The sequence below is a fragment of the Lissotriton vulgaris genome, chromosome 1_1 (genome assembly GCF_964263255.1).
Source record: "Lissotriton vulgaris chromosome 1_1, aLisVul1.2, whole genome shotgun sequence".
NCBI classification, from domain to species: domain Eukaryota; kingdom Metazoa; phylum Chordata; class Amphibia; order Caudata; family Salamandridae; genus Lissotriton; species Lissotriton vulgaris.
The window spans coordinates 643,744,550-643,760,948 of NC_141685.1; positions in this window are offsets into that span (position 1 = coordinate 643,744,550).

Sequence of the window (16,399 nt, forward strand, 5' to 3'; positions counted from 1 at the left end):
ACACAACACCCATGGAACCAGACACATTTTCAGATTAACAAGGAATCGTAAATCTGGAAATGCGTGTGAATGCTACGCCTCCCCAGGGGAGGCGTAGGGAGGCTTAATGAGGAGAAATGTTTTCATTTCTCCTTGTTTTTTCTCTTTCAATGTGTGCTGCATTCTACAGCACGCATTGAAAGATGAAAATGCCTGTAGTGATTGTTTTCGTGCAGGAAGGTGCCTTTTACTGCACAAAAACAATCTCCCCATGACACAGGCATCCTTGCACCATGGAGCAAGGGTGCCTGTGCTGGCACATGGCAGCTGTTTGTGCGCCAGCGCAGGGGACAGCACAGGAATACAACATATAATTGTAAATATGTCGCATTCCTGTGCTCTGAAAGTGACTCACTGGCTTGCTGAATGCACTGAGTCACTTTCTTGTAAAAATTCCCCTGTGTGTTTTGTGCTGCAACAGACACCCCCAGTCACAGATCTGGGTTGAATCAATCAGCATTCTTTAGCTCACTTCACCACCTCAGTTCAGACCCAGCTATTTGCAAATCAACCTTGATCCTGTGCCTCATGGGAACAGTCTAGCCCAAACTGCCAAGCCAGGTCTTCGCTGGCCCGTAAACAAGCATCCTGGGACCAGTTTCTGGGTAACACCATTCATCAGCCAGGCTAGGTTGAAACCAGTGGCAAAGTGATCAAGGGACCCATGTCTGGGCATACCATGCCAACTTAGGGCGAAGAAAGCAAACACAAGGAGATGATGGAGAGAGCGCTGAAACTTTTCAGACACTCACCCTCAGTCACAGATCTCGGTTAAATCAATCATCATTCTTTAGCTCACTTTGCCATCTCAGTGCAGACCCAGCTATATGCAAATCCGTTTTGACCCTGTGCCTCATGGGAACAGTCCAGCCCGAACTGCCAAGCCAGGTCTTCCCTGAACCAGAAACAAGCATCCTGGAAACAGTTTCTGGGTAATACCCTTCATCAGCCAGGCTAGCTTGAATCCAGTGAAAAATTGAGCAATGGACTCATGGCTGGGCATATTCTGCCAACTTAGGGCGAACAAAGCAAACACAAGGAAATGATGGACAGAGCTCTGGAACTTTTCAGACACTCACCCCCAGTCACAAATCTGGGTTAAATCCACCATCAATATTTAGCTCACTTCGCCATATCAGTTCAGACTCAGTTATATGCAAATCAGTCTTGACCCTGTGCTTCATGGGTACAGTCCAGCACGAACATACAAGCCAGGACTTCCCTGACCTCGAAACAAGCATCCTGGGACCGGTTTCTGGGTAATACCCTTCATAAGCCAGGTTAGCTTGAATCCATTAGCAAAGTGAGCAAGGGACCCACGTCTGGGCATGCCCTGCCAACTAAGGGAGAACAAAGCAAACACAAGAACATGATGGACGGAGCGCTGAAACTTTTCAGACACTCACCCACAGTCATAGGTCTCGGTTGAATCCATCATCATTCTTTAGCTCACTTCACCACCTCAGTTCAGACCCAGCTATATGCAAATCAGTCTTGACCCTGTACTACATGGGAATAGTCCAGCCTAAACTGCCAAGCCAGGTCTTCCCTGAACCGGAAACAAATGGCATGGTGAGCAAAAAAACAATGGATTTAGGCACAAATCTCTGTAAAGGGGTGAATCCATGACATTGTTCTGCATTCTGTCCATCAACTGCTGTTTTCGCATTTGTCATCTCGAGTGGGACGGGTATTCCCAGATGTTGGGCCCATGCTCTGCATGCCACTGGAATCAAGCTATCCTGCCTGATGAGGGGTGAAACCCAGAAACGGGTCCTAGGTTTCTTTGTTTTCAGTCCAGGGAGGACCTGGTCTGGCAGTTTGGGCTGGACTGTTCTCATTGGGTGCAGGGTCAAGAGTGATTTGCATATGGCTGGGTTCAAAGAGATCAGGGGTTTGGCGCTCTAATGCACACAGACAGTTTAACTAGCATGGCTTGCATGTCGCGCTGCGGGCACACCGCCAGCGTGCTGAAGGCGTGCCAAAGGCAAGCCCGTCCGCGCCCATCCGCGCTAATACAGCACCTTACACCAGGTATGCTGGTATTTTGCCACCTGACCAGCCAGTATGGATCAACTACAACAGGAAGAAACATCTAGACCTTCAGGTAGGAGAGGCTCCTTTCCACCACACGATGGACTCTAAAATCCTAGCTAGAAAAAAGGGTTTTGCCTGCTCCTCCTGCAGTGTCTACATGACACCGGCAGGGGTTGGGAGCACTTACGCCAATAAAGAGGTACTTTTGTCTCCTTTGAAAGAGCACACTGCTCTGGGATATCTTATAAACGCAAGATCCCTGATTAAGGATAAGGTCGCCTTCAGTGACTTTGTCTCGTCAAGGAACCCAGACTAGGTTTTCGTTACAGAGACATGGGCTACAGATTGCTCTGGTCCCAATCTTGTAGATGCAATCCGCTCCGGGTATAGCCTTGTCAGATTAGATAGGGTATACCGGTGGGGTGGGGGGGTGGTCATCCTCCACAGGGAGACTCTCACTTGTAGCACAGTGCCACTGACCGCACTCCATGATCTCAACCAGGCACTATAATTTTCAATAAATATTCCCCCCACGGAAAGTTTCTCTTGTGTCCTATGTTATGGGCAACCAGGTTCCAGGGCATTTTTCAGCTATGATTTCAGTAGTCTTTTGGAGCCTGAATTAGAAAGATCGAATTTTACTCTTCTGGGTGACTTTAATTTCCATCTAGATAATATATGGTGCAATGACACACAAACTCCCTTGAAACCATGAGTTGTTGCCATTTCACACAGCTAGTCAAGAGCCCCACCCACACGGCTGGGCATATTGTAGATGGTATTTTCTCTAATGATCCTTGAATCAAGGTGGAAGAACCTGTACCTCTAGCCTGGTCCGATCAGTTTGCCATCCCTTTTGAATTACGAACCTCGGTTTCAGTGACTGTTTGATCTGGAAATAAGAATCTAGAGGAATTGAGAAATCTTAGCCTTATCAGTAAGGAGGCTCTTACTAACTTCTTTCATAACTTTCAGATAGCCGGATGCCAGGATGCAGATCTGACAGCAGCTGAACCCTCTAGACAGCTGTTAGGAGCCATGGACACCCTGACACCTGTGAGCAAGCACTACTCAGCAAAAATAGGCCCTCGGCTCCCTGGTTCTCTGACAGACTCAGAAAAATGAGACAGTTGCGCCGTAAACAGGAGAGGATTTGGCATATAGATTTAGCGCCGATGGGTAGGGAATTGCACAAACAGTGTCTGAAAGAATATAAAGCCACTATTATGAAGGAAAAGGGCTTATATTAATCAAAGATTACAGAGTCGAGGAAATCCTCTAGAGATCTTTTTAATGTCATTAATACCCTCATTTCTCCCCCAATCACAGATCCTTCAGAGTTCTCTCAGGAGTTCTGTGATAGAATATCAGACTTCTCCCGCACTAAAATCACTGATATTTATTTCTTGTTGGAAGCCTCCAACTCTAAAATGGGGTCGCCTACTCAGTCCTCTCTCCACCTCAATCAGGGTGCTATTATGGAGGAGGCACCCAGGCTACTTACATTCTCTTGTATGTCGCCAGATGTCACAGATCGGCTACTAGAAGGAGTTAAATCTGGTTCTCCTCTTGATCCTTGCTCCTAAAAGGTGTTAAAAATTGGTGGAGAGGCAATTATCCCCCATCTTACCTCTGTTTTGAATGTAGCCATCTCAGAAGGGCAATATCCTACACTATGGAAGACTGCAGTGGTTAAGTCGCTTTTAAAGAAGCCGTCATTGGACCCTACGGTATTGAAAAAATTCACGTCCTATCTCTCTGCTATCAGTCCAGGCCAAGAAATTGGAAAAGTATTTAAATTCCCACCTTAGCGCCTACATAAAAGATTACCAGTCACTTGATGGCTCTCAACTTGGCTTTAGAAGCCATCACAGTAGGAAAACAGCATTAATTGCTGTTTTCAATAACATCCGGACTCAGGTAGATGCAGGGCATACCACACTGCTGGTCCCACTTGACCTCACTGCAGCTTTTAATACCCTATCCCCTCTGAGGCTGGTTGAACGTCTCAGAGAGATAGGGATCGGGGGCTGGGCACTGGGGCTTCTGGCTTCCTTTCTCAGGGATCGGGCACAGACAGTTAAACTTGGCCAATTTTATTCAGCCCCAAATCCCCTGTCATGTGGAGTTCCACAGGGCTCCTGCTTGAGCCTGACTCTTTTTAACCACTTGGATGCTAGGCGTTTTCCCGCTGTGTGCTGGAAAATGCCATTTTAGTGGCACCATGACGAGCTCAGCTCGTCATCAGCACACGACCCCCGTGGGTGATGACGAGCTGAGCTCGTCATCAGCATCGAAGGGGTTAATATCTATGTGGCCCCGTTGGCTAAAGTGGTGAGATCATTTGGGTTGGAGGTGTTGTCCTATGATGATGACACCCAAATAATGGTGTCCATCCCTCACAGTATTATGGACTCAGCCACTAATTTCAGAAATTGTATGCATGCAGTCTCCTCCTGGATGGTGGAAAATTTCATGAAACTGAACGGGGAGAAGACTGAGGTCTTGATCTTTGGCGGCAAGCAGGACATCTGGTCCAATGAGTGGAGGCCGGACACGCTTGGGAGCTGCCCCTGTCCTGTATCTCATGGGAAAAATCTAGAGGTCATAGTGGACAATTCCCTCTCTATGAGCCTGCAGGTTAGTAGGACAGTTTCCACCTGCTTTGGGATAATCAGGATTCTCAGGCAAGTCTCCTGCTTCCTGTCATTACTGGGGTGCATGTATGAAATTGTTCTGCATTCTCTTCATCAACTGTTGTTTTTGCATTTGTCACCCCGATTTGGACTGGCATGCCCAGACGTGCGTCCCGTGCTCTTCATGCCACTGGAATCAAGCTATCCTGGCTGATGAGGATTGAAACCCCGGCACTGGTCCTAGGATGCTTTGCCTCCAGTCCTGGGAGGACCTGGTTTGGCAGTTCAGGCTAGACTGTTCGCATTAGGTGCAGGGTCAAGACTGATTAGCATATGGCTGGGTTCAAACTGGAAGGCATGGTGAGCAAAAAAGCAATGATTTAGGCCCAGATCTCTGTACTGGTGTGAATGTATGACATTGTTTTTGCATTCTGTCCAACAATTGTTTTTCTTTACAAAAGAAAAAGCAACCCAATGCTGTCACTTATGCTGCTGCAGGCTCAGTGCTCTAAAGGCACTGCAGAGGGCATGTCCACAACTTGCACTGCAACCCTGGTCTCACAGATGAAATCTTTCGATTATGCCACTGAACTTTTGCTTGTACTGTGACCTGCGAGCACCACACTTCACACCACCTAGCTTCACGCCACCACCCTGGTATCCCCAGTGCCGCCACTCCTCACCAACATCAATGCTGCTCCTTGCACTGTGGTTCAAAGGCAGTGCTGGTAATTTACCCAATGCGTACTTGCTAAACAGAATAGAATCCACTTGGGAGGTGGTGGCGGTCCCTACAATGGTGGGGAGCACACAGTGTTGTTTAAATACCCCTCACACACCAACAGGCCCCTTGGTGTCATGCTTCATCATCGGGGTCTTCGCACCCCTCTACGGGATGCGGCGTGCTACGACCGGCGACTACGTGGGAGCACTTTCTGTGGACTATGTGTGAATGCGTGTGGGGTACTTAAATGTGAGTGGTGGAGTGGTGAAAGTGATACTTAAAAAATACCTGGCTTGTAGGGTAAAAAAGACTTTAATTAAGTCCCCGGCTGGTATTATTAAAAAGGGTGCAGTGTGAGGTTACTGGTGTATAATTATGTACATTCACCTCTTTTGTGCGTCGACATGAACATGTTTCAGAGTGCGAAACTCCTTCTTCAGGACCGGAAATGCACAAAGATCCCCACCTTACTCACATGGATGTAGATGTAAAAGTGTATTATACAAAAATTGTAACGTGAACTATAGGTGTTATGTACATAAATTGTAGTTCAACACGTAGTCTCTGCGCCCATTTGTTGTTTTTATCAAGACTTAGTGTTTTGGGTTACATTGCCTCATGAGCCATTAGCGCATTATTGGGGGTTCCATCATGCTAAGTTCAGTGATGGTTTTTCAGGAGACGATCTGCCCTCTTCCCCTCAACGCGGCTGGATGGTCCCTCCTTTGTTATTCATAAATTTACCCAATGCACCACCCTCATCCTGCACTGTAGCCTTTGCGACCAACACCGGCGCCACTGACTCCGGTTCATCAGCCGACAACAGCACTTACAGAACAACAACAATGCTGCTAGAACTGTGACCTGCCACCACCAGTACGAGCACTGCATCACTTCGCACCGCATCCCTGGCCTTACCAACGCCACTGGACGACTGTCACTGAACCAATGCTCAGCATTTCTAAAGGTACTGCTTTGCAGGACTCCCCGACACTGTAGTTGCCCACGACACTGTGGTCAGCAAGAATGATTTGGATTTGTGGTTCACAACACCCTAATAGTCCCGGACACAGTTATGGACTTCAAGGAACTGTATTTGAAGTCTATTTTTTGATTATTGGTATTTCTGAGAACTCCATGGTGGATTTATATCGTTTTTGGTCTTGTTTACAGAGATAAAATATTGGTTATTTTTCTAAAGCTGGTGTGGTGTCCTTTTGTAGTGTTTTCACTGTATTATTGTTTGTTATGTGAAAATGCTTTACATACTGCCTCTGAGATAAGCCTAACTGCTTATGCCAACCTACCACTGGGTGAACAGGGGTTATTTCAGTAGTGTATCCCCCTTAACCTGACCTGGAAGAAGGGTCCTGACTTGGACAGGGTAACCTGCCAACTAGAGTCCCCAATTTTGAACATTCCCCAAGCCTCAGAGGCCGACCTCACCTCTGTGGGGCTTCCTTGTTGATGGTATTGTGGACCTGCTGCTCCAGCAACAAGCATCAGCCACAATGGGGTGCTGCCGCAGACACAAACATGCTGTACTGTCCCTAAGGCACCAGATCCCACCATTGCAGCGGGAATTGTGGAGGCTGGCAGCATCAATCTTTTTCTCTCTGTGGTGCCTTCAGGCAGCCTACCCCTGGTGTGACTGCCTCGTCTTCTGTTCTCCGGGGATTCAGGCAGGTAATCCAGTCATCTCCCCCTACTGGTCTCCCATCATGGCAGAAGCCAGTGAACTGGCAGCCAATCAATCTTCGGGTGCCCCTTATGATGCAGACCCCGGAGGCTTCTCTCGTCAGCCGCCCCAGGGGGAAGGAAAGATGTTACCATTCATTTGCCGGACCTCAATGCCGTCCAGGCTCGTACTCTGCTTGAAGCAGTTCTCTCACATTCCGCCAGTTCAAATAGAAATGCTGCATATCCTGCAGTTGAAATGACAGGGGTAACACGGCGAGAGCACTCAAGATAATGCTGGATTTCATGTATGTCGGTGGGAGCCTAGCCAAGAATGTCTACACGGTCATCTTGGTAGACCACGCCCTCCGGTGCTATTATACTTGCAGATGCTCCCTTCATCCAAGGTATGTGTTTGTATCACCACTTTCCTCGCCTTTGCTCTACAGTGTAGGCAATCTTTTACTGTTTTGTTTGTTAAATATACATTATTTCTGCTTGTATCTGCTATTTAATGTTTTATATTTTTTATATGATGATGGCTTTCATGAATATTTGTTTTAATGACCGAATAAAGCTGTTGATTGATTCATTGGTTGATCCTTTCAATTTTTTCATAGTGATAAGAGTGATCACTCTTCTCAAGTCCTAAAAATGAAATGGGAACTAGAACCTTACAATACCTTCAACAAATCTTATCTGAGGACAATCACTTCTGCCAGTACAAAATAAAATTGAACAGTCATTTTCAAAGTATCCAGAGTGAAAGCAGGCTGAAGGTAATGTTCTTCCTTCCAATATAGTCCAGATGAATGTAGAGGAACTGATAATTTCTGGATGGGCCAAAAAAATGAAATTCAGTGGTAGAATACCAGCAAATTATGGGGATCCATAGACGCCCGATGGTATGGGGCACGAGTAAGAAAAGGAAAAATGTGACAGCTACAACAAAGAGTGCTACTCAAACAACTAAATATACGAATCAGATAACAACGTAAGTGTTTTTCTAAGCACTGCAAAAAATCCATACATATAGCCCGGAGGAGGCTTGCCATCAATATATGGGTCCATACTAAGGACATACCAGGGACTCCATGGCATTCTGAAGGGTAATGCATAAAGTAATCCCTCCGTAGCCATCAACAAACTCCACTTCATTGAATCAATCAAAGGTGTTATTCCTGCAATGGTTTCGGGACTTAATTTGTATTGCGGGAGTAATGGAAATTCAGCATTGGTCTTCACAGTCATTTTTACTGGAGCCACACCTTTAATGAGACTAATGTCTTTGCCTTTAACCCCTTCGCTGCTCATGACGAGCTCAGCTCTTCATGCAGTACACTGGTCGTGTGCTCATGACGAGCTGAGCTCGTCAGGAACAATGGGAATGCTGGAGTAACAGCACTGCAGGGGAATTCCCTTAGCACTGATGTGGATAATATCCTGGACCTCTAGAAATACGGTGTCTCTTCATTCTGAAGACAGGTCGACTCTTGTTAACAGGGTGAATAATTATGCTCTTTTTGTATTCTGCTGCTATTGCAGTGGAACGGTTAGCAGGAGTGTCAACAAGAAATGAGATTGGAGTCCCATTCAGCTCTGTAACTGGCTGTAACTGGCTTTGGTTCTGTAACCGGCTTTGACATCAGATGGTTTGCAACTCTTGCAATGTGGATTCTTTCTCCTGAGAGGGGTAGGTTTGGAAATTCTGCTGCTTTTGAAGTGGAACGGGTAGCAGGAGTGTCAACAAGAAATGAGATTGGAGTCCCATTCAGCTTGCTATCCACATAGGGACCACTCTGGTCCACCTCTAGGGAGGCGCCAAGCACGCATTCCTCTTCCCCTCTCATGTACCGTCAGTGTGACAGGTCTGAGTCTGTGTCATCTAATTGGATCAATGAATACTGATGGTTTACATTCTGATTTAAATTAGATTTGTGTTGGTGTGAAACCCTCTATTGGAATTGTATTTTTGAACTTGACCACTCATTTGAGGCATTGGGGCTTGGGGTACAGTTTGATTTTGATATTTCTGTCTGTGAACCTGTTGTGTCTGTACCATGCCATCTCCCTGTGACTATGCATTACCAACGTTCTGTATCTGTCCCCCATTTCCTTGAATAATCGGATTAAATCAGCATTTACACTCTCAATGCCCCAACTTGCCACAATCATGACACAGATTGATCTTTTGCAAAGCATCTATTGACACAGCTCAACCTCTCCCTTGGGGCAGCATACCCTCTTGTGGCCCTCCACTCACCCCTCACATTCTATGGGGTTGCTGATAACCTCCCTGCACAATGAACATGGTATCAACACCTGTTCCACCCTGACCTTTCTGAACCGCTTTCATCTGAGTAATCATTAGCTTCTCCTTCAGCTTCATGTGTTTTGAGTCAATTTCATCTCCATGGTATTTCGCATACCGAAGTATTTCATCAATGGGCTTACTTTACCAACAAATCAGATGCTGCTGAATTATGCTGCTAATCTCAGGCTTCAATCCATACACAAAACAAAAGACAAAATGTCCCATATCATTTTAGGATACATTCTCCATTTCACTATATTGCTTGGATGCCTGCAATAGTCTGTTTCTTTCAACTTCTGGGTTTTCCTGTCAATCTTTACCCAATCAATTTATTTGGGGGAACTTTCCGCCTTCAGATAGGTGACGGCTTGGTTACATTTCGTCATCACCTCAGGCGATGTTGAACCTTTGTGGGCATTCCTTGCTGGTTCAGTTTCAGGCCAATCAACAGCAATTTTACAATCTGCCCACAAATCACACAGGACTACAATGTCTGCAAAGGTATCTAAATCCTTCAGCAAAACCTTTGAAACGGTCACAAACTATTCAACATGTTTATACTATTCAACAGGTTTCTCTCTCAATTTCGGAAAATCATTTGTAAAGGACAGTATGTCTGGTCTAGTCCAAGAGACATGGACATATACTCTTTCAGGTACCTATCTCATATGAAGCATGCTTACCTCTTTGCTCCCATCATACTCGTTAACCGGAAACATTTGCATGGTAACCCTTTTGGTTTCCTTCTTTTTGGTCCATCGACCTTCCCATTTTTCTAGTTCTCCCCATTTCTGAGTAGAGCCAATAATTCTTTAGTCTGCAACCTCATTCCTGAAGATTTCATGTGTTCAATGTCCTTGTTACTGAAGTCTAGTCTATAAGTTTTTTGTAATGTTTTTGATTATTGTACATCTACTCCATATTTTTGTGCCGATTCAAATATCTTCATCAACACGAGAGGTATGATGGGAAGGAGAAAGATGTGATGCAAGACGCAGTAGGGACCGACGTTTTTAACAAATTATGGCAGGTACGTGCTAAGTTAGAGTGTTTTGAAAGGTATGATTTAGTGAATGAATCACGCAAGGCGGAAGGGAGGGAACAAAGAGGGGAAAGTTGAGAGGTGCAGCCGCTGAAATCATAGCGGCCTGAAGAACATAGGTGGGGAAGTAAAGATGAGGGAATTGTTCATGGGAGGGAAAGGGTGATCATTAAACTAATGAGCATATGGGTGGAAGCGTAAACACGTTTTGAATCGATGTCCGTACTGAGGGAAGCAGGAAGGCAGCAGGAGAAAACTATGGATATGGAACACGATGAAGGGGTTGGGTTCAATTCATTTTTTTAATAAGACAGGAAAGAGAATAATAGAATAAAAACGCAAGGATTGTAGGAGGTAGATTGAGTGTCATGTTCGTAACATATGTATTGATTGCGCAGAGATAGTTAACGTGGTAAAAATGTTTCAGACATCGCATGATATATTGATGACTGTATTCACATTAGACAACATTGCGCTGAGGTGACAAGCCAGATTAGTGATTGTGGTTATTTTGTATTCACAGTGACCCCCGAAGAAGGGCGTTGAGCCCGAAATGCATTGGGTACCTTTTAAAGAAATAAATGCTGCCTGATATGAATTAATGCCTCAGCTCTGTTCATTTTTAAAGTCCGGATAGACGCAGAATGAACGGTAAAAAATCGGAAATTGCATATACACACAGCCTGTGGACTCGCATAAATATTGGATAACAAAATAGACAAGTTTGGGATACCAAGGATTACATTGATGAAGTTTGAGTATGATGAAAAAACTAACAAACATTTGCGAAATCCGCACATTCAGCAGTGCGGTTGTTTGGGGTATGATGAAGCCCCACGACAGAGAGATTCAAATATCTTCTCATGTGTGTTTTGAGCGTGTTTAGTGATATCTTTACAGACAATCAGCAATTCATCATCCTGATATGCGACTATCCTAGCAGGGCTTATGGTTCCTATAATCATTTCCTTTAATTTCACCTTGAGTCTAGCAACATCGAAGGGACCTTCCTTTTTCTCTCCCAAAACTGTTGTCCCTTTTTCTCCCACACCTGTGTCATTTGCAGGAGTAGCTATAACGTTAAGCCAGTTATCAATTTCTTGAGAAGTAGGACCAGTTTGTCCTTCTGCGGCATTCCTGATTAACTCCTCCTCCTGACCTTTCATGACCCTGCATGAGTAGTATCAATTGCTCGCAGCTGCCCCTTCCATCCTGCCGGACGGTGCCTCGACCAGTGGTCATACCAACTGGGGTACTGAACGATGAAACCCTTTGATCCGACTGTTTGGTCTGAAGAGTCGGCAGTGGAGAATTGGTTAGTTTGTGCTACTGATAACAGGTGAGTTTGTTTTGGTTCTATGTGGATAAGTTGCCATTGTGGTTTGAGTTTGGGACAGCCTGAGAGTTGATTTGTTAAAAGGTACTTGCAACTACCTTTCCAGGTAAAAATAACGTATTTGTTTTTCTTTTCAAAATACCTTCCTTCAGCAAAATCTGGACTTTGTGTTGTTGTTGTTCTGCAGATGGTCAGTTGGAAAAAGCTCAGGCAGTGCCTCCAGATGGCAGCCCTAACGTTGATATTTATGTGAAGCATGGTCTTGGCCCTATTATGTTTAGTACATTATGGTAAAAATATATGAGGGACAATGCTGAGTTACAGTGCCCGTTGATGGGCACTTTTGATGAGCAAAAGATTGGGTTTTTACAGGAACAGTTGTTCAAAAGACGAAGTAGGCAGTCGATGTTTGATTCTCTTCGAACTTGCAGAAGGAGGCTAGGCAGAGACAACTAAAAATGGTGAGGGATGCACAAAAAGGTAAAATGCAAATAATTCCCCAGAAAGCTATAGCATATGATAGATTAAAGATGGATACAGGAGTTGAATGCAAAGATAGAAGGTTTTGGTTACATATTGATACATTTTATTAGACCATAGAGGAAAATTATGCTTTCTTGGATCTGTTAGATACTCGACCTCCGCCTCCTTATGCCCCGCAGAGGATATACCCCACTGTTCCATTACAGACACAGCAGCCTGTTTCATCTGCTTCTGCTCTTCCTATGTCCATGGCTATTGTCTCAATGGCTTCGGTTACTGCCCCTCCCGCCCCCTACTTTGTACTCGCCATCTTTGATGACTGTGACCCCTAGTACTTCTACTGCTCCAACACATATATATTCTGTTCTTTCTCCTCCGGTGCAGGAATTGATAACGATGGTACAGCTACCTCTGTTGCATCTCCTTCTACGGTTTTTCATCCTCCAACACTCTTAACAGCAGAGACGCCAGTATGTGGGTTTGAGGATAGAGATTGGGTGACATTTTGGGAGTGAATGGGTCCGTTGGTATATTCTGATGTGGGAGCTGAAGAGAAGGACGTGTTAGCAAAGCAGGCTATGCAGTGGGTTACTAATGAGGTTCATAGCACTGAGGACATTTGGCAAGCTATGCACGATTTTGAGCCGTTCCTACAGGAACATGTTCTTCAACACATGTCCACTGCACTAATTGATCTTTGGTGTACCCACATTGGAATGGAGGCCCCACAAGTGTTTTTTGATATTAAAGACCGTGTTTATTCAGTTCATTTGTATCCTGGGCAGGTGTTTGGAAATATCGCTACTATTGTTGCTTATCGACTTCGATTATTTGAGAAAAGTCCCACCAAATTGTTCAGTCTCAGTGCCTTATATGTGAGGTCCATCTGATATATAATCCAGAAATACCTGAGTTGACTGATCAGAGCGTTAATGACACTAGAGCAGTTGTACTGGCCGTTTTCAGGAGCAATGGGTGTATACTCAGTGGAAAAGTAGTGAGGTTTTATCTCTTAAGACTACGTTGCCCGATCCGCGCAAAAATCTGACAGCTTATTATAAGGAATGAACAGAGGCTGCTTCTCCTACAGTAATAACTCTTGCTTACATCGAAACATTTTTTGGTATTCTTGTTCTGGTTGATACCTGACAACAGGTGCATACTCAAGATCATGTTGCAGAATTCGGTGGTATGCGGGATGCAATTAAAGGATGGGATCAGTAGAGGAAGCCAGGCGGTAAGCCCCGTGCCGAGATACTTGCTTTGCGTGGTTGTTTTATTACATACATGCAGACTCTTATTCCACCTGAAAAGGTAAGTTGGGAAAGGTTGACAGCCTGTAGGCAGAAGAAGGATGAGAGCATATCAGATTTCTATACTCAGTTTGAAGATACATTTTTGAATTATAGTGGGCAGGATATGTCCACTGTGGGGGAGTTTGGTGGTTTGTTGACAGGTTTGTTTCTAATCTTCTTCCTGAAATAATAATTAGCTTGCAGGCATCTGAGAGTACTTTGTCTACATTTTCTCCCTCTGTTATTTTGAATATGGCTCAATATTATGAACATGGTGATCAGGAGGAGAAAGGTAAGACAGATAAAAACATAAAGTTTTGAAGACAAAGGTAATATTGCAGGATGAGGTGGTCCTTCCAGGCTGCTTCCACAAACTAGTAGACAGTAGTCAACAACACCTTTAGGGTCAAATTAGTATGCACACTGTAAGGAGGGAGTTCATTGGAGTAGAGAGTGTCCTGTGCTTTTACAAAAGTTTGCAGCTCCTAGAGAGTGAGGTTCTCGAGTAAGTGGTTGTGGGACCGAAATAATTCAGAATGCACCGGTTTCACAGGGTCGTTCTGATAACACTTATTTGGATGACTCTCATGATAGGCAGCATTATCATGATGATTATGATACAGATAAGGTGACAGGGATGTGTTATAGTTAGGACAGCCAGGGACAGGGTGAGGAACCATTCCAGATACCTGTTGATCAGCGTAGTCCTTATGTCACAGTGGACTTGCAAGGCTCGACTAAGGAATTTTTGGTGGACACAGGTGCGACAAAGAGTTCTGTTTTTTGATGTATGGTCCCAGGGGCGTCTCCGTCTGGCCACAATAATGTTTTGGTAGGTTATTCAGGTCAACCGGTTGTAAGTCTCATCTCACGTCCTCTTGCATATATGTTGGCCCTTTTACTGTGGAGTCCCCATTCTTGTTGACATCTAATTGTGGCAAGAATTTGATGGGTTTGGAGTTGCTAAAGAAACTGCATGCTACTATTTATTGTTCTTCGGCGGGCGTTTATCTTACCATGGGCCCAGATGTAGGCACTACACAAAGTTTGTCTCAGGATGCGCTTCTTCCCGCAAAATGTTTTGAACTACCACCCACTTTATGGGCGATGGGTGACACAGATGTAGGGCTGCTGCATATACTGCCGGTTTCAATACAGGTTAAAGATCATGCCATTTTGCCTCGCATTCCTCAGTATAAAATACCACAAGTGGGAGAACGGGCCCTTCTCCAGAATATTTAGGATTTGATTCAAAAGGGAGTAGTTCAAGAAACATCTGCTAATTTTTACAACACTCCCATTCTTCCATTTCTTAAAAGGACACCTTCAGGCTTGTCCGATGATCATGACGAAGTTTATCATTTTGTGATTGATCTGCGCGAGGTTGATAAAATTGTAGCTCCCCAGTTTCCTGTAGTTCCATATATCCCTATCCTTTTGGCGATGATTCCTTCTATTGCTAAATTCTTTTCTGTTATTGATTTGAAAAATGCATTCTTTAGTATTCCCATTCATCCAGACAGTAGATATTTGTTCGGGTTCACACTAGCTGGTAGGTGTTTTAGATTCTGTCGAACTCCTCAGGGCTATTCAGAAAGTCTGTGTATTTATAGCCAGGCATTAAAAGGTCAGTTGGATTTTCTCTTGCTTCCCCCAGGTAATGTATTAGTGCAGTATGTCGATGACTTACTTATTGCTTCTGGCACGGAACAAGGTTGTAGAGATAGTAAAGTTAAAATGTTGTTAGATTTGGCTTATCATGGACATAAAGATTCTCTTTCTAAATTTCAGTTTTGTCAACAGGAGGTCATCTACTTAGGACACCTGCTCTCGAAGGAGGATAGGAGGTTGACCCCTGAGCGCATCAGTACCATTGTAAAAATTCCCATTCTACAAACTCAAAAAGATGTGTGCGTTTTTATAGGTATTACTTCCTATTGTCGTCAATGGATACCTAAATACTCATTACTAATTAAATCTTTGCTTGCATTGACAACAAAAGAAGTGCATGACACTTTGATGTGGATGCCAGAATGCCAGCATCTTTTGAGCAATTGAAAACTGCACTTTGTTTGGCTTCAGTTCTTGGCCCCCTAAATTACAACAAGCCGTTTGTGCTCTATGTACACAAGATGGCTGGTTGCACACTCTCTGTTCTAACATAGCAATTTGGGGATAAACAGAGACCTTGTGCCTATTTTTCTGCTGTGCTTGATCCTGTCACAAGAGCCCTTCTGGGCTGTTTCAGAGCAGTCACGGCTGTGGCCACTTCAATCAGACAGTCATCTGGACTTGTACTCTATACTGACCTTACAGTTATGGTACCCCATGCTGTGGACACGCTTTTGAATAAGAAAAAGATATAGCACCTCACAAGTGCAAGTCTTACTGGCTATGAATTGACCTTGTTTGCTAAACATATTACAGTCAAAAGATGTGCTAGTCTGATCCCAGTCACATTACTACCCCTTCCTTCTGAGAATGATGCAGTTGATAAACATGATAGTATCTTCCGGACGGAAGAAGAGACAAATGGACGGGTATAAGGAGACTGTTGGCCCCTTATCTGACCCTCAAGGGGAACTATATGTCGATGGCTCTTGCTTTAAATTCAATCACAAGGAGATGATGGACGGAGTGTGGAAACTTTTCGGGCACTCACCCCCAGTGACAGATCTGGGTTGAATCCATCATCATTCTTTAGCTCACTTTGCCACCCCACTTCAGACACAGCTATATGCAAATCAGTCTTGGCCCTGTTCCTCATGGGAACAGTCCAGCATGAACGACAAGCCATGTCTTCCCTGGATGGATCG